This window comes from Schistocerca nitens, chromosome 3 (assembly GCF_023898315.1).
Source record: "Schistocerca nitens isolate TAMUIC-IGC-003100 chromosome 3, iqSchNite1.1, whole genome shotgun sequence".
NCBI classification, from domain to species: domain Eukaryota; kingdom Metazoa; phylum Arthropoda; class Insecta; order Orthoptera; family Acrididae; genus Schistocerca; species Schistocerca nitens.
In genome coordinates this window covers 649,932,554-649,952,831 of record NC_064616.1, presented here as the reverse complement: position 1 = coordinate 649,952,831, position 20,278 = coordinate 649,932,554, and the positions used below count along the sequence as shown (strand labels likewise).

Here is a 20,278-nt window from a genome sequence, read left to right as displayed (position 1 = left end):
ACAACATCTGCTGCTGAGGATACCAGAACCAACTCTGCCTTTGCTCTTCACCACTCCATCACAGTATGTCACTGATATTTCTCTCTTTTCTTTCAGAGGAGGATTGCTACTAACTGTGTTCTTTCTTGCAGACTAGCCACAATGCTTCCACTATTTGTGTGTTTGAATTGCTTATACTTACTTTGTTGTGGCATTCTTCTCATTAATATGACCTCTAACCCACCTCCTACAACACCTCCACTTACACCTCTGATTGTTGCTGGCTTTATTCAATTTCAGAACCACCAAACGTTGCAGTTGATGACGGCAGTCCAACAGCTCATTAACGCACAATCCACTGCTGCATCAACTCCACCACAAAAGCCAGCCACATGCATGGCACCGCCTCTGTGCACTCCACCATTCTGAGCTTTCGATGAACAGCAAGAGGAATGGTATTTCAGTTCAATGCTCATTGTGCTACACATTAAGTGCAAGGTACTGTGAAACTTCCTTATTTCTTGTCAATGGCCAGCACAGAACTTTACTGCCTTGCTCAGAAGTTATTCCTGACTAGTAGGCAGGAGTCGCTAGTTTTTGAAGATTTAGTTTCTGCCCTCACTAAATATTATGAGGATCAGCTCATTACAAGTTCTTTCAATTGAGAAAAAACCAGAACAGACATACCATCAGTTGGTCACTGAACTTCAGAGTTTGACATGACAGTGTCATTTTTAATCTAGCTGTGGACAGTACAATAGTGACGCAATGATTGATGATGCAATTATGTACAGTGTGCCAGACAGTAGGATTCGTGAACAATTTCTCAAATATTTTGATCCTACTTTGAAACAAATGTTACAAATTATTGAATATCAGGACTCATGTGATAGTACTGTGGATAATTTTGAGGTAGCTCCCGTTTGCAATGTAATGCAAAGTGAAAAACAGGTATGGCCTTGCAACTGACCACCATGTGCAAACAGGCCACTGCACCATGGACAGAGTAAACAATTGTAAGTGTGTGTGTCCACTGTGAAATCCTTTCCCTGCTGCTTTTCCACTCATAAAAGACAAAATTGCCTTTCAGGGAAGGCAACTTGCTTTGCTTGTAGAAAGCCAGGTCATTCACAGTCTGTGTGCTTGCAACAGAAAAAGACCTCTACCAACATTCCCCCTCATAAGTGCACAATACCATCTCACTTATTGAATGTAGTTTTTTCTAAACTGGCTATCAGTACTACTAATCAGCAAATTGAGGACATGCCTTCATTCCATCCAGGTGCTTTGCAACGACATTCAGACAAACCGTTTGTGAACTTAGTCATTGCCAGCTGCTGTGTGCAACTTCACTTAAACAGAGACACTACCATTACATTGCTCAATCATGCCACTTATAAGCAGTTGGGCTTGCCACAGTTGGCAAAATCTTGCACGTAACTTACTGCATATAATGGTCAGGACATTCCAGTGCTTGGTACGTGTAGTTTGCCTGCCACATTCCAGTCTCACACCAAAACAGTGACATTTACAATTTGTGTTCACAACACTGTGAAAATAATTTTGCGTTAGATCCTTTTGATTTTTTGGTCTTCATATTCAGGACAATGTGCTTTCTGTTTCTACTTTCAACCTAAAGGACAGTGTTACTCATTTGATTGAGGAGTTTCCTGATTAATTTTCTGAAAGACTTGGCAGAGCAAACGCGTTTGCGGTGCACGTTACCACAAAGGGCAATGTGCAACCTATTTTTTTTTCAGGCACGTCTCATTCCTCATGCACTTAGAAACAAAGTTGCAAGTGAACTTATAGAATGGAAAGACAATGGTGTTATTGCTCCTATCCAGGTTAGTCAGCGGGCTTCTTCCTTAATGATCTTACCAAAGCCTCCTGGAAGACTTCTTTGTGTTGACTTTAAATCCACTGTGAATCTGCAAACATTAACTGGTGCTTATCTATTGCCTTGCCTTGAGCAATTAATGGACAGCCTTGGTGCAGGCTGCTATTTTTTAAAAAATAATTTATGTGATGCGCTTTTGGGAATTCTGCTAGATGAGGAGCCTCAGAAAGTGTTTGTGGTCAACACACATTTAGGGTTGTTCAAATTTTTGCACTTAGCATTTGGCAGTGCATCCGTGTTTGCCACATTCCAGTGGCTACTTAGAACAGCTTACTGCAAAAGTTCCATGCTTTTTCAAGTACTTTCAGCTGCAGTTTTGAAGAATTGTGAGGGCAAATGTCCGCTTCTCCATAGCCAAAGTGTTCATCCCCTTCACTCACATTTGCTGGCCATCCGGAACCTCACTGCCCCACAGAATGTGATGGAATTGCAGTCAGTTTTCAGGAAGATGATCTATTATATTCTGTTTATACCCAACGCAACCCAGATCACGGCTCTGTTGTATCGTTTATGCTATTAGAACATGCCTTTTGTCTGGACCAAACTCCAGTGTGATGGAATTGCAGTCAGTTTTCAGGAAGATGATCTATTATATTCTGTTTATACCCAACGCAACCCAGATCACGGCTCTGTTGTATCGTTTATGCTATTAGAACGTGCCTTTTGTCTGGACCAAAGAGTGTCAGGATGCATTCCAGAAACTTAAAAATGCCCTGTTGATTGACAGATACATTGTTCATTTCGATCCCACTAAACCTGTGGTTTTGGTAGCAGATGCTTCTTTGTACGGAACAGGAGCTGTGCTGTCGCACATATTTGGTTCACAGGACAGGCCAATTGCTTTTGCTTCCAAGTTATTGACCAAGACTCAATGTACCTATCCCTAAATCTAAAAGGAAGGGCTCACTATTATCTATGGCATCACAAAGTTTCACCTAGAGACTGACCAAAGCCATTTCAGTTTTTGTTTCATCCATCCAAACCTGTTCTGCCACATGCACCTAAGAAGCTGCAACATTGGGCTTTGTTATTGTCACAGCAACAGCACGAAATATTTTACTAGCCAACATCGAAGCATTCCTGTTGGTCCTTGAAGCATATAAATGCTGACGACCTTTCTTGCCTTCCTGTTGGTCCTGATTCTAAAATCGATGCTACTGCCGCATCTTGTTGTCAGATTGATGCACAGGACACTGAACTTCTACAGACTTTTCTACTGCCCTATAAGAAAATTGCACAGGCCATAGAAGCAGACCCTCACTTGAACCTTTTGATTCACTGCATTCGCACTGCTTGGCCTCGTTCGGTGAAAAACATTCAAAAATTTTTTTGCACTGATATTTTGCTCATCAGCATAGCTTCTCCATCCAGCACAGTGCGATTTTATTGCAAAATGACTCTGGACAATCGTGTGTGGTTATTCCTAAAGTTTTGCAGAAAGATGTGTTGTGATTGCTCCACCAAGGACACTAGGGAATTGTATACACAAAACATTTAGTGTGTCGGCACTGTACTTGGCTGGACATGGATGCCTACATTGAACAGATAATGTCTGAAACTCTATTAACCCTGCCGCAAACGTTTACAGCTTGGCCAAAGTCCCATTCACCCTGACACTGAGTGCATATTGACTTTGCTGATCCCTTTTGGAATACTCGTTGGCTTATTGTTGTTGCAGTGCCCATGACTCGACTATGTCATGTAGTACCATTCAGCTTTTGTCATCTATTATTTTCTTGGAAGGTTTGACTGAAGTTTTGGTTACAGACAATGGACCACAGTTTATGGCTCAGGACTTTGAACAGTTTTGTACAGCCAATGGCAATACTCACTTTACCAGTGCTCCATTACATCTTTAGTCGAATGGAGAAGCTGAATGATTTATGCATATGTTCCAGTAACAGGTGAAGAAACTACGTACCTCCCACACATGGGAGCTACCGCTGCTGCTCTTACTTGCAATGTACCACTCCCAGCCCTGAGACAGTAGTAGTGGGGCAAAGTGAGTATGAGCATTTTGTTAGTGGAGGTTGCATACATTCAGGGGCAAACTCTATTGATTTATGACTCATTCCCCCTTCCCTTAACCTATTGTCCTGCTAAGTAGTTTATGACCCTATGGGTTGGTTGATTTATGACCCGCTGGGAACAATATCTCCTTCTGAGAATGCTCAGAGGTCAGAGAGACACTGTCACCAAGCAGTCAATGGATCAATTTACATGGTCAGACTAATCATCCCATGCAAACACCCATCATTTTCAATCTTCTCATGCAACACACAAGTCCGCTTCTGTCACCATGCATCTGACACACTGGTCACTTCACTAGCCCCGTTGCTGTGGGCAAGAGCAGACAGGTCGGTGCATTCTTGGTATCTAACTGCCTGTCACAGACTGAGCTAATTCGTGACTTCTGGTCACCAACTCCTTGTGACCACTCCTGCTACGGCACACTGTCAGTCAAAGAGCAGCGGCTTCAATGCATACAATAGTTCTAACCAATTCCACCTCAACATAGATTGCCTCTCCAATTTAAAAAATCCCCTTCACCCAACCCAAGACAGGGATGTTGTTGACCATGCACCTCGAATTTCTCAAGAGAAATGCAGTTTTCTCCCTTTTATACAAGTTATTTTTGAAGAGAGAAGAAATCAGGGGATACACGCATGTTCACATTGCAGTATACCATAGGCTATATTTTCTCTAGGTATTCTCAAATTAGGTAAAAAAAGCTGTTCTAATCAGCTTAATACCTGTGATGTCCTGCATCACAGGATTAGAATATTAAACTCATTTTTGGCTCATGATGGAGTGCTAACATCTACTACTGTCAGAGGATGCCTCCTCACTTTCGAACTCTCTTAAAGTAACCAAATGCTTCGCCACAGCCACACAAAAGAGTCGCTGACGATATCCATGTTAAAAGCTACACATGCTTTATAAATCGAGGTATGGTATGGGTTCTGAATGAAGTGGTCTTCCACACAAATACCGCAACATTGAATATAGACGGCGATAGCTGGGTATGTATTAACAGACTGAAAGTGCAGGTACATGTGGCCAGTTGCATTAGCACGTAATAAAATCACCCTTCTCACAAAATTTAAACAGTAATTCGGCTAATTAACGTGGTATTAAGCCGATATTGGCAACTCTCTCATGCCAAAATGCTAGCCATCTGCAACGCACCCGTAGACACAAGCATACAGAAAATAGAGTAAGTGCACTGCAACTATAAAATATGTGGTTGGAGGTGACTGGATGCATTCGAGTACAGTGCTATACTATACTGTCCAACTAAAGTGCTTTCTATCTCGTACATAAGAATAACACTCATAAAAGACTGTCTCCCTCCATCCAATGGACGTCTATCACATGGAATCGGGTGATATGGGTGGTCATGCACTTTCATCACGGATGGGATGCCTTGGACGGTTGTTACGACTGGAGAATCTAGAAATTCTTGTTATAAATATTGGCAATATAAATTATATTGAAGATGTTATGCTCTTTAGCAGGATGGATCTAAAGGTACTTACACCCACTGCAGGACTACTTTGCAAAGAGTATTTCGCTATTTGGAGAACTGCAGCATTGTTGAAAATAACTTACAAGTAGTTGAATCAACACTTTGCGATTGATAATTTATGTGCAGAGCCTCTATGTTTATGTTCATACAGCTGTCAGTGGTGGATGGTTGCGGTTTGGATGCACAACTTACCAAATGTTCATCTATAAATGACGCTGCTACGGAGAATCACCCTGCACCCTGTACCCTATAGGTAGGTAGGTAGAGAGAGAGAGAGAAGGGAAACTCATATGACCCAAGATGCTACCTGCAATCGACACATTGTCAGCTAACAAATAACTTATTACTGGTATAGTAAAATGAAATACCTGAAAGCTATAATTTGTAGATGGCCTCAGAGGGTTGTGGGTACACCCTATGTAATCAAAAGTATCCAGACACCTGACTGAAAATGTCTTACAAGTTCGTGGCACCCTCCGTTCGTAATGCTGGAATTCAATATAGTGCTGGCCCTCCCTTAGCCTTGATGACAGCTTCCACTCTCACAGGCATATGTTCAGTCAGGTGCTGGAAAATTTCTTGGTCGAATGGCAGCCCATTCTTCACAGAGTGCTGCACCGAGGAGAGGTATCGATGTTGGTCGGTGAGGCCTGGCACGAAGTTGGCATTCCCAAACATCCCAAAGGTGTTATATAGGATTCAGGTCTCCATGCAGGCCAGTCCATTACAGGGATGTTATTGTCGTGTAACCACTCTGCCACAGGTCGTGCATTATGAACAGGCATTCGATCATGTTGAAAGATGCAATCGCCATCCCTGAATTGCTCTTCAACAGTGGGAAGTAAGAAGGTGCTTAAAACATCAATGTAGGCCTGTGCTGTGATAGCGCCACGCAAAAAAAAACAAGGGGTGCAAGCCCCCTCCATGAAAAACACCACGCCATAACACCACAACCTACAAATTTTATCACTGGCACTGCACACAATGGCAGATGACGTTCACCGTGCATTCACTATACCCACACCCTTCCATCGGGTCGCCATATTGTGTACCACGATTCGTTACTCCACACAACGTTATTCCACTGTTCAATCGTCCAATGTTTACACCCTTACACCAAGCGAGGTATCGTTTGTCTTTTCCGGCGTGATGTGTGGCTTAAGAGCAGCCGCTCGACCATGAGATCCAAGTTTTCTCACCTCCCACCTAACTGTCATAGTACTTGCAGTAGATCCTGATGCAGTTTGTAATTCCTGTGTGATGGGCTGGATAGATGTCTGCCTATTACACGTTACGACCTTCTTGAGCTGCCGGTGGTCTCTGTCAGTCAACAGATGAGGTCAGCCTGTACACTTCTGTGCTGTACGTATCCCTTCACGTTTTCACATCACTATCACATCGGAAACAGTGGACGTAGGGATGTTTAGGAGTGTGGAAATCTTGCGTACAGATGTATAACACAAGTGACACCCAATCACCTGACCATGCTCGAAGTCTGTGAGTTCCACGGAGCACCCCATTCTGCTCTCTCACAATGTCTAATGACTACTGGTACTGAGGTCACTGATATGGAGTACTTGGCAGTAGGTGGCAGCACAACGCACCTAATATGAAAATGTGTGTTTTGTGGGTGTCTGGATACTTTTGATCACGTAGTGTATATCACAGTTCGAAGGATAAACAGAAATAATGAAGTGCATCTGGTAAGCAATAAGAGCATATACTTATAGAAAAAAAACCTGAGTAGCAACAGAAATCAATTCTATACACATGTCAACTCCCTATCATGGACGCCTGCATGATGGAGTCGAAGTAAAATGAACAGGTAGAACTGTTTCCAAACTTTGAGATTCCATCAAGTGTGGCACTACAAGAGTCTGCAGACAGGTTTTCTCATGGGTCAGAGCAATATGCGAAATTGTTTCCTGGCTTCGAACTTCCAATACATCAATCATCTGTACCAGTCTATGAGCCTCTTATAGTTACAAAGCGACTGTTACTATACTTTTCATGATCGTCCTATCCAAAATGCATGCATGTGGATCATCAGGATAAAGGGAAGTCTTAGGATTTTTTTAGTAGGTTGGTGTATAAGATGCGCAGCTGGAAGTCCCGGATTAGCTCTGTCTGTGACAGGCAGTTAGGCACAAAGAATGTGTTGACCTGTCTACTCTTGCCTGCGGCAGCGGGGGCTAGCCAAGTGACCAGTGTGCTGGGTGAACAGCAATAGAAACGGACGTATGTGGGGGCGCCACCGCACACTGCTCCAGTTGCTGCACCCAGCACAGTGCACGGCGCCTCCTACACCCCTCAAGTATCGCTTTGTGCCTAATGATTCTATTCTTTTCAGAGTTTTTGGTGGCACCAGGCGCTGGGAGAGTGGATCGATTCTTCGAAATTTGGGCGCTTCCATGTATGTAATGCAAGGTACTGTTGGGCTGCTGCGTTGTCACCAGAACCAGATTCTTGTTTGTAGGTTGTGAGATTCTTCCACAGATTTCCTGCCCCTGGATTTGCATCCTACCAGGATCTTGTAACCGGTGTGTGTGTCCCAGGGTGCCTCTTCAACATCGCTTGTGGGACCGACGGAGCTGGTCCCACGACATACGCTGCCGCAACAGCTCAACATTCCGGCAGTCGTACTGGCATCTGCAATGGACCCAACGCCGTCGTCATCGTCGTCGCCGTCGTCGTCATCGTCGTCGCCGTCGTCGTCACCGCCGTCCTCTCCACTTTTCGTCAGACTGGCTCAGGAAGAGGATGAGGGCCCCTTTGGGGATTACATGACCGACGTTCCCTTCGGAGCGCAGGACGGATCTCAGGGCATGGCTAGGGGCTCAGCATCAGTCCCTGCCTGCCTCCCCCGTCCCCCTCCCCCCGTTTTCATAAAATGGCTTCCTACACGACAATTTTGTGGCATTTGTGGGGGGGGGGGGGGATGTGCAGTCCTAACGCATCGACTGCGCAGTGACCAGTGCAGCGCCATGAATCAGCATAAAGAAGGTGCTGACTCACATGCCAATGGAAACAGTGGGCAGCACCATGCCTCCAGAAAGACAGAGTTCAGCACCCCCTGTCAATACTGACTTAACCAGCCACCCAGCGCTAGTCGGCCCCAGTTCTGTCACAGACTTTGAGAGCATCAGTACTGGGTAATAGGAAGATAATACTTAGCCTGTTTTCTGCAAGTAGTAATAGTATATAAATGTGATTGCATGTAGGAAGCATAGGAAGCCACCTCATAATGAGAAGTTAAGTAACATTTCTTTCCTTTTAGAAATAAAGAATTCTATTAATTTGAAAATGTTATGTACAGATCATTTTCGATTCCTGCCAGTGGACATTGCAACTTCTCTCCTTCCTAGTTTGTGTCCATGCTGACACTCACAGTAGCCAACACAACATAAACTATCCGTGTTTGTGTGTCTCTTACCAGACTTATGTACTTCATACTTGCATTCGCTTAGCCTCAGAGCCCATCTAGTTGCCTACTAGAAGGGTCTTTAAGCCCCAACAACGACTTAAGGGTTGCATGGTCCATTACTACTTTAAACCTCGTTTCGTACAAATATCACTTGAAATACATGATTCTGTACATCATACTGAGGATCTCTTTCTCTGTTGTTGAGCAGTTTATCTCCACTCTGCTTAACTTCGTAGAAGCATATGCTACTGGATGTTTGTCTCCGTTCACTACATGACTGAGAACACATCCTACAGCCTGACTGGAAGTAACCACTGCCAAGATAAATTCTTTCTACTAGTGCAGAAAAATTAGTACTACACTTGACGTCTCAGCTCTTTTAAAACACTCTAACACGTTTTGGTATTCCTTCATCCATTCGAATTTTACTCCCTTATTTAACAGTCGCAAAAGTGGTCCCATTATATCTGCAAAAACTTTTATGAATTTTTTTATAATAACCGCAGAAAATATTATAACACCTTGGTATTACTAGGAATCGGAAATTCCCGTACTTTGTGTATCAACCTCGGATCCATCTTAACCACTTCATTGCTAATAACACGCCCTAAATACGTAAATTTTTCTACTGCAAAATGCCAATTGTCCATGTTTAATATCAAACTGCTCGTAATCTTTTAAAAGCCTCTCACAAACGTTGTATGTGCTCTGCCATATCCTTAGCAAAAATGATTATGTCATCCAGGCACACCACGCACTGACAGGTTTTCAGTTTCTCAACACTCCATCCAGCAAACAGTGAAACATTGCCAGGCCATTTTTCAAACCAAACAGCATGCTACGATACTAAAAATGGCTCCAGGGAACCGAGAACGCTGTTTTCGGACAGTCCTCATGGTATACTTCTATCTGATGGTACCCACTCTTCAGATTTGAGGTAGAGGAGTCTTTGCACTATCCCAAATTATCAATAGTTTCAGTAATGTTTGGGATCAGATATGCATTGGTTGTAATTTTGCTGTTAAGATGTTTTTAGTTACAACAGAATCTATATTTTCTGGTCCCAACTGATGACTTTATCAGTACAACTACAACAGCTGTACTCCATGGAACAGTGCTTTTCTCTATTACCCATCTGCCAAGTGGTTCTCAGTGAATTTCTCTACTACTGGTTGCATACAACACGTTATATGATAAGGTCTATTATATATATATTTTTTATTTATTTATTGTTCCGTGGGACCAAATTAAGGAGAAGTCTCCATGTCATGGAACGAGTCAATACATGAAATTATAACACGATAGTAGAAACAGATAAAATGAAATATAAAAAAACATATTCAGGTGACAAGTCGTAAGTTTAAATGAAGAAAATCAACAATGTAACACTGGAATTTGCTTAATTTTTTAGCTCTTCCAGGAGCTCCTCGACAGAATAGAAGGAGTGAGCCATGAGGAAACTCTTCAGTTTAGACTTAAAAGAGTTTGGGCTATTGCTAATATTTTTGAGTTCTTGTGGTAGCTTATTGAAAATGGATGCAGCAGAATACTGCACTCCTTTCTGCACAAGAGTCAAGGAAGTGCATTCTACATGCAGATTTGATTTCTGCCTAGTATTAACTGAGTGAAAGCTGCTAACTCTTGGGAATAGGCTAATATTGCTAACAACAAACGACATTAAAGAAAATATATACTGTGAGGGCAATGTCAGAATTCCCAGATTTTTGAATAGGGGTCGACAAAACGTTCTCGAACTTACACCACATATAGCTCGAACAGCCCGTTTTTGAGCCAAAAATACCATTTTTGAATCAGAAGAATTACCCCAAAAAATAATACCATACGACATAAGCGTATGAAAATATGCGAACTAGACTACTTTTCGTGTTGAAGTGTCACTTATTTCAGATACTGTTCTAATGGTAAATAAAGCAGCATTTAGCTTCTGAACAAGATCCTGGACATGGGATTTCCACAACAGCTTACTATCTATCCGAACGCCTAGGAACTTGAACTGTTCCGTCTCGCTTATAATATGCCTATTCTGTCTGATCAAAATATCGTTTCTTGTTGAATTGTGAGTTAGAAACTGTAAAAACTGGGTCTTACTGTGATTTAGCATCAAATTATTTTCCACAAGCCACGAACTTATTTCATGAACTACATTATTTGTTACTGTTTCAATATTACACACAAGATCCTTCACTATCAAGCTGGTGTCATCAGCAAACAGAAATATTTTTGAATCACCTGTAATACTAGAAGGCATATCATTTATATAAATAAGAAACAGCAGTGGCCCCAGCACCGACCCTTGGGGAACGCCCCACTTAACAGTGCCCCATTGGGACTGAACATCACTACCACTCTCAATATTGCGGAGAATTACCCTCTGCTTTCTGTTCTTAAAGTAAGAGGCGAACCAATTGTAAGCTACTCCCCTTACTCCATAATGGTCCAACTTCTGCAGTAATATTTTGTGGTCAACACAGTCAAAAGCCTTCGTTAAATCAAAGAAAACACCTAGCGTTCGCAACCTTTTATTTAATCCGTCGGAAACCTCACAGAGAAAAGAGAATATAGCATTTTCAGTTGTTAAACCATTTCTAAAACCAAACTGAACATTTGACAGCAAATTATGTGAATTTAAATGCTCCAGTAACCTTGTATATACAACCTTCTCGATAACTTTAGCAAACACCGATGGCATAGAAATAGGTCTAAAATTGTCAACATTATCAATGTCTCCCTTTTTATAAAGTGGCTTCACTACCGAGTACTTTAAATCGGTCAGGAAACCGACCACTCCTAAAGGAAAAGTTACAGATATGGCTGAGAACTGGGCTAACATACATAGTATACATAGTATATTCTGCTAGATACCCCGTCATATCCATGAGAGTTCTTGGTCTTTAGTGATTTAATTATTAACTCAATCTCCCTCTTGTCAGTAACATGGAGGAGCATTTCAGGTAACAGTCTCGGAACACTTTTTTCTAAGAGCGCTATATGATTCCCTGTTGGGACTAGGTTCCTATTTAGTTCACCTGCTATATTCAGAAAGTGATTATTAAATACTGTACATATATGCGACTTATCAGTAACACGGACATTCCCACTACGCACTGATTCTATATCCTCGACCTGTCTCTGCAGACCAGCAACTTCCTTTACGACTGACCATATGGTTTTAATTTTATCCTGAGACTTAGCTATTCTATCTCCATACCACATACTTTTTGCCTTCCTAATTACATTTTTAAGCACCTTACAATACTGTTTGTAATGGGCTGCTGCATTTAGATTTTGACTGTTTCTAACGTTTTGATATAATTGCCACTTTGTTCTACAAGATATTCTTATCCCTCTAGTCAGCCACCCAGGCTGCCTGTTTGTGCTAGTACCCTGTTTTAAACGTTCTAACGGAAAGCAACTTTCAAAGAGCATGAGAAAAGTCTTGAGAAAAGCATTATATTTATCGTCTACTGTATCAGCGCCATAAACATCTTGCCACTCTTGTTCCTTTATAAGGTTTACAAAGGTCTCTACAGCAACTGGATCAGCTTTCCTGAACAGCTGATGACTATATTTAACACGTGTTGCAGCACAAAAATCTTTTAAAGTTAAAATTTGTGCATCATGATCTGAAAGGCCATTCACCTTTTTGCTAACAGAATGCCCTTCTAGTAATGAGGAATGAACAAAAATGTTGTCTATGGTTGTTCTACTGTTCCCTTGCACTCTCGTTGGAAAGAATACGGTTTGCATAAGATTATATGAATTAAAGAGGTCTACCAGCATCCTCTTTCTTGCACAATCACTTATACAATTAATATTGAAGTCACCACATATAACTAACTTTTTGTATTTCCTATAAAGTGAACCAAGAACCTCCTCTAGCTTTAACAAAAATGTTGTGAAATCGGAGTCTGGGGATCTATAAATAACAACAGTTAGAAGTTTAGCTCCGTTAAGTTTAACCACACCTGCACAACATTCAAACACCTTTTCAGTGCAGTACTTTGAAACATCAATTGACTCAAATGGGATGCCGTTTTTCACATACATGGCTACTCCCCCACACCGCAAAGAGCTCCTCGAAAAGCTGCCAGCCAACCTGTATCCTGGTAAAGGAAGTCTCTGAATTATCTCCTTATTTAAGAAGTGTTCAGATATACCAATAATTTCAGAGTCAACATCTATAAGCAGTTCACTAACTTTATCTCTAATACCTTGTATATTTTGATGAAATATACTAATTCCCTCATTACTCGGATACCTAAGCTTTGTCAAAAGTGATTCCCTTGTTAGAGAGACTTCCCTTAAGCAGGAATACCTATCAGCTGACTTCAATCTAAAAAAGGTGCAGCTCTAACACCCACTACTGCAGGAATTTTCCCAAGAGTGATCCCACCAACCCCACCTATGCTGTCACCTATAAGCTTTGCCAACCTCCCCTTCCCATACCTGTTGAGGTGCAGGCCATGTCTAGTGAAACCCGTCCTGCTGATAGACTCCACTGACACCACTGAAATGTGACCCATGCTTTCTGTCATCAGTGCACCCCCAAGTATCATGTTATTACGCCTGACGGCTGTATTAAGATGAGGCAGATCGTGACGCTGAAACAGTTCCACGAAATGCACATTCGTGTTGCCAGTCTGAGTGGCTATCTTTTCCAGGTCACCATCTATGTTATACTCCCCATCCCTGCCAATACTATTACCAGCCCCACCCACAATCACTACCTGATCCTCTTTAGTAAAATCCCTACATAACCCCTCTATGTTAACAGTCACCTGAGCCAACCCTGCATTAGGCTTCACAATGCTGGTGACTTGGTACTCACTCCCCAAAACTTCCTGCAACTGCTGGCCTACACCTCTGCCATGAGAACTACCTAACAGCAGAACCTTCTTCTTCCTCTTCGACTTTGCAACTGTTCTAGGCACAGTAACTACTGAGGTCTGCTGCATACTTCCTACATCTACAGCTACTAGAGATTCCTCTCCACTAGACTCTGACAGTTGGTCATATCTATTGTAAACACCAATAGTAAAACTATCTGAAAATCTTCTTCTCCTAGCAGATCTCTTGCCAACAGCCAGCTCCCATTCCGCAACCCCCTTCTCCCTCCTCATCCTATCTAGCTCCTCCTGTGCGTTTTTCAACTGCACCGACTCAGCTCCTGTAGGGACACAGTGTTGCATTACAGGCATTGCTAGTAAAAGGTATTGAGGGAAAAACAAATCCTTAAATTCGAACAATAATTTCTTCATCTCTAATCTACCCTTACATCTAAGATCCTGTAACTTCCTACGCAATACAGCTTTATCGTTGGCTGGCACCCTGTCCTGGTGTGTAATGACTGAGCCTCTACCCACATCATCAGGGACTTCTAAATTACCTTCCAAAATTCCCTTGTTGAGCTGCATTTCATTGGCGCCAAAATTATCTAAATTCACAGATACTTCTTTCCATTCCAATCCCTCCCATACGCATATTATGTTTCCCGTTACAAAGCAACGTGATACGTCTAATACACCATTTCCTGCCAGCAGTTTTACCAAGCACAGTGGATTAACAGGCCATTCCGATCCCATATTTATCCAGACCAACTCCCTGATACCTTGCAGCACAATAATATGCGAATTAATCCTTAGAGGTTTTGCCTACAGTTTAAGTGATTCCCCCCTTAAGAATGGTGCACCTTGCACCTACACTAGCGGTTGTCTCCCATAGTGGAAATGGTGCCCTCTAAGTTCAACTACACGCCGCCTGAGGTCAGTTTTGTCATATTGTGTTGTCAGAAGGCCCATTCCCAACATCAAGCAGTAATCATCACTTTCTTGAAGCACAAATTCTACATGTCACCTAAAACGTTAAGTCCCCATCTGAAAATCCACCATTGCTGAATCCAAAGATTTCACATTACTACCACCAACCCCACGTAAATTAGAACATGGAGCGTTTAATCGCCTCTTACCCATGAGGTCCATTCCTGCCACAGACACACATGCACCTGTGTCTAATAAAAACTTGTTCTTTCTACCTTCCACAGTTCCTACTGTACTGCATTCCGCCTTTCCATTCCTACTAGTTACATCGAGATTTATTGGGAACTCCATGTGACTGACTCTACACATGGTGCAAAATGACCTCACTAGTTACACTGATCCAACATTGCTCACTGAAAATAATACTCCTTTGCCTTACCACGGAACTGCAAAAGACTAGCCAATCACCCTGACTACACCAAACATAACCCTCAAAAATCTTATGTTAAACACCTGCTTGCTTAACACATGTTTCCCATTATCATTCCTGTGAATCAGTAGTGAGGCAAAGAGCACGACCGCAATTAGTTAGGTCGGGTTGCCTACATCAGGGGTAAGCATACATTCAGGGGCAAACCTACTGCTCTGTTTTGATTAACAGGTCCTTAACCTATTGTTCTGCTAAGTGGATTATGACCCCTTGGGGATAACCCATCCTTCCAAGAAACCCCTTCCCCTCCCCCTCCTCCTTCCCCACCCCCCAGGGAACTCCCCTTGCCGCTACAAGCACACTTTTGATATCAAATTAATTGACTAAATAATTAAATAGATCAATTAACTAACCCCTCACCCTCTGAGAAATCCCCCACCCCCCACCTCCTCTCCCCCACCTGACAATTGATGGGAAAAAAACTCAGTTGATTGGCTGTTTGGCAGGAAATCGATTGCAGCACATGGAATTTTGTTTAAAAAAAATCTAGTAAACAAGACAATGTGTGGAGTATTGGTTACTTAAACAATTTGTGGGATACAAGGCAGTGTTTTGAATATAGTTTATTTATTTATTTAAAGAATTTGTTAGGAAATTGAATGCAGTGTGTGCATTACTATTTATTTAAACATTTTGAGGAATATTTAAACAATTGCGGTGCTTTTTTTTATTCCGATCGCTCAATGAATACCGTCAACACAACTCACCGCACGTAATTACACTCTTAAAAATTTTTCGATTCTGAAGCATATGCCGTCCACTGTCCAATGGCCCACACACAGCGCCGGCTTGTACCACCGCAGCCGGCCCTGGACCGCGCTAATACCCCGAACAAAGCGTCAAGTGGCAGCAGCCCTTTGATAGTGGTGTCTAGGAAACCACCTCCACTCCATCTCGAGTGGCCACATCCTGTAGTGTGCCGTCGGTCGCGATCGGACCGAACCACAAACAAAGCAGCATTTACCAGCTGTGGATGTCTTGGAAATATTCCCTCACTCTATCAGAATGATTGACTAATTAAGTAAATCTATACACTTCTTGTGGAACAATTTTTCTTTGTATACTATTGGCGGGCTCTGATCCCGCAACCACCTGGTCTCCAAACCCTACTGGACCTTTTTTTTCCCTTGCCTCCTATCGGCAGTTAGGTCATTTGGTAGGAAGTCCATTACTTGGGGGGGGGGGGGGGGGGGGGTAGCTGAAAATTTTAAATTTCAGTTCCGTTGCATGCTATGTCCTTAAACGACCTGCGAAGGGGTAGGACTAGTGTGTGTGCTTGCACTACTACTATCGGAAACAATAAAATAATCAATCGGGAATTTAATGTTGCACTTGTGTTTTTAAAGCACTATATAACCCTCTCAGCTACACCAGGACGAAGAATGAGCAGGAGGTGGAAGAAGGGCCTACTGCGTGATGAGACAGAGACAACAATAAATACCACTGGGTCCACTGTGATGCATTGAAAACCAGTAAACACGACATACGTAAACCACAATCCAATCTGTAGTAGTAGTAGTTATCATGGCCAGATGTCGGAGATTTCTATCGACCAGGAATTTGACTTCGCGATTGAATTCTTCAAGCACTACAGAATTCCTAAATTGATCCTCTCCACTACATCTGCAAGGAGGATCAGGAGCAGGAGGAGGAGGAGGAAGAGGAGGAGGCATGGGCGTACCCAGCGAGGCGCAGGGGGGGGGGCAGCTGCCCCCCCCCCCTAGAAGATATTCGCAGTTTCTCACTAGTTTACTGTTTTATTTAATAAGAAATGCTGCATGTTTTCTCGGATTGTACAGGTGCATGCTTGTATTTAAAATGTTTGTTAAAAGCAGATTTTCACTGGTTTACTGTTTTATTTAATAAGAAGTGCTGTATGTTGTCTCGAGTCCTTGTTTCCTGAGACTAGTATGACCTGCCCCCCCCCTCCCCCCTAATTCAGACCCTGGGTACGCCCTTGGGAGGAGGAGATGGTTGAAATGGCTCTGAGCACTATGGGACTTAACATCTGAGGTCATCAGTCCCCTAGACTTAGAACTACTAAGGCCTAACTAACCTAAGGACATCACACACATCCATACCCGAGGTAGGATTCAAACCTGCAACTATAACAGCAGCGCAATCCGGACTGAAGTGGGAGGAAGAGAGGGAAGGGTCTTCTGCATGACAGGATAGAGACAACAGCAAGCACCACTGCAAGACAGAGTCCACTAAGATGTATTGAGAAGCACTAAACACGACACACATATACCATGATCCAGTTCTTAGCAGTAGTTGTCACTGCTAGATGTTTGATATTGCTGAAACATTTGTACATACCATGTGCTCGTGTCCCAATGCCCTCATGCAGCGCCCCAGGTCAGACACTCACACAGCACTATTTGCCGCAGATCACATGCGTATATGCCAGAGTGCACCACCCAGGCCATGCAGGGCATCTGGAGATGGTTGGACTGGTACCAGTTTGGATGTGATCAATATATCCAGCGCCAACATTTGTCATTGATCGATATTGAATCGCTCAATTTTCCACGGAGAATACATGCAACACACGCAATTGTGGATACAGCCCAGCACATACTAAGTATTAGTTCGCTATTCAGTTACCCAGAGCGTGCCTCAGCCACGAACTGCCCCTGCAGCTGCGGTCAAAAACTCAGTTGAACTGACTAGCCGGCTGGCCAGAACTTTTCTTTGTACGTGCCGTTCGCGAGAGCCTTACGCAGCAAATGCCCATTCGTACCAGCCACGGGCTACCTCGGCCACGTGTCCCACATGTCAAACGGTGTCATCATAGGAAACAAGCCACATATTTATCACTGTAATTACAAGTAAGTGTTACGACTGTAGCTCCAATCTGATGAAATTCGACAATGAGTGAAGTATCGGAAACAACTCCTCCTGATGGCTGTGGCTCTGGAAATATCAATATATCTTTCTTATGACTGGACATAATTCTCCACATAAAATCTTTCATCCACCTTAAAGAGCTAATAGTGTGCTGAAATCATAATCTCCCATGTCAAATCCAGACCTCCCATATGACCAGACACAGCTTTTTTTTTTTTTTTTTGCATATGTCAGAACAATGACCACAGTAACTTTATACCCAAACATAAACTTTATACGCCTGCCGATCACAATCAATCTATCACACTTTCCCTACTAAGTACAATACTTCGCCAATAACTGAATGCTGGTGACGCCAAACAATAATGAGTGAAAATACAAATTTTTCTTGCGAGTGGTGCCAATGTGTCTTAGGAAGTGAGACATAATCGTCTTTTAAGCGACCAGTTGTTAAAAACACGATCGCAACGACCATGTTACTGTCACCCTGCATAAAACGCAGTCTTGGTTCTACAGGCACACACAAGTATAGCTAACGATATCCATAATAAAAACTATACATGCTTTATAAATCGAGATATGATATGGCTTCCAAATGAAGTGGTCTTCCACCCAAAATACCGTGACACTGAATGTAGACGATGGTCGCAGGGTGAATTTTAAAGACCGAAAGTGCGGGTGCACTTCACTAGTGGCTTAAGTTCGTAATAAAATCACCCATCTCATCGAATTTAGACAGCGATTCGGCTAAGGAACGTGGTATTAACCCGATATTTGCAACTCCCTCATGCCATTGCTAGATATATTCCATGTTAACAAACAGTATTTGTGGCACGTTCTATCTCGATACCATGTAGACAGTGTAACAAAGGTTTTGCGATATATCCATGGGGTATAGGTGAGGGAGGATGATCGTTGATTATGATCACATACAGTAGCTGGAGTGCTATGTAAGAAATCACTTTAAAAAATGCGACAGTAGATGGAAGTCCAGTTTCTCAGATCCATAGTGTTATGCTTTCTGGTAGAAATGTTGTCTGCAATTTGGAATCAAGTCTCTCCATTCAACCACATACTTGCGTCGGATCCAATTGAGATGTCTTTGAATCATTACAGCCACTGATGAATCATATTCGTGTCACGCTCATATCTCGAAGCAAGTCGCCTTTTTCGAACCTGTCTGCTAAGTATCCCATACACCACCACTCCAACGTGGTTTTTGACAGCCCCTCTTCATCTTGTTACTGTTCCTCAGTCTCTGCCCCGACCTCCCTGCATCTTTGTCCATGTGACAGTCCCAACTTACGTCGGAACTGAGTGGAAGTTGGAGAGCGCTATATCTACCACCTTCTGCACCTGTGGAGAAACAAGGTGAGCTGAGTTAACGTGACAGGCCTGTATTTTGACCACTTAGTGGAAATGGAAATATGTTGTCATAGCTCTGTGAACCGTGTACTCTGTGTAAGGCAAGTGCCAAATAAAGCTTTCTCCTGTAACACTAGGTAGTAGAAAAGACAGAATGAGCAGTTACGGTGGTGTTTCTTATCAAGAAATTTAGGAAGACTCAACATAAAACAGGAACTGGAAGAAGGATGAGGATTTTGATATTGCATTGGTGTGCATTTCAAACTACAAACAGGTACTGCAGTCGGAAGGAGATCTAAGTCCCTCCGGGTGCATTTATGTCTGTGATCAAACATTCTCTTCATGCCTGTTATTTTGTATCATCCAACAGAGAAAAACTACAAGCTATAGAAACTCTGCTAACGTCACCCAGTAGAGAACTTGAGAAGATTATAGCGACCCTCTCTTGTGATATTTTGAAAACAAATACTGTCTGCATGCTGACATCAGGTATATGTGATGCCTATTACATATACAGGTTCTGGTCCATTGGAGCTTGTGGCCAATGTTCAGAGTTGCTTGCACAAACTGGCGTAAAATTTTATCACATGTATTGTAGGAGGAGACTATCGATCACAAGAGAGCAGCCCTGTGTTGAAACTTCCTGGCAGATTAAAACTGTGTGCCCGACCGAGACTCGAACTCGGGACCCTTGCCTTTCGCAGGCAAGTGCTCTACCAACTGAGCTACCGAAGCACGACTCACGCCCGGTCCTCACAGCTTTACTTCTGCCAGCTGTGAGGACTGGGCGTGAGTCGTGCCTCGGTAGCTCAGTTGGTAGAGCACTTGCCTGCGAAAGGCAAAGGTCCCGAGTTCGAGTCTCGGTCGGGCACACAGTTTTAATCTGCCAGGAAGTTTCATAACAGTGCACACTCCGCTGCAGAGTGAAAATCTCAACCCTGTGTTGTTTCATAAGCAGTTTGCT

At 42.8% G+C, this 20,278-nt stretch overlaps 1 non-coding gene across 1 annotated transcript; it reads right to left on the bottom strand.

Annotated features, from left to right (window-relative positions):
- Positions 1-19,975: 19,975 nt before the first annotated feature.
- Trnar-gcg (transfer RNA arginine (anticodon GCG)) lies at positions 19,976-20,050 on the bottom strand. The gene has a single exon. It is a non-coding gene; the product is annotated as a tRNA-Arg (tRNA).
- Between the last annotated feature and the right edge of the window lie 228 nt (positions 20,051-20,278).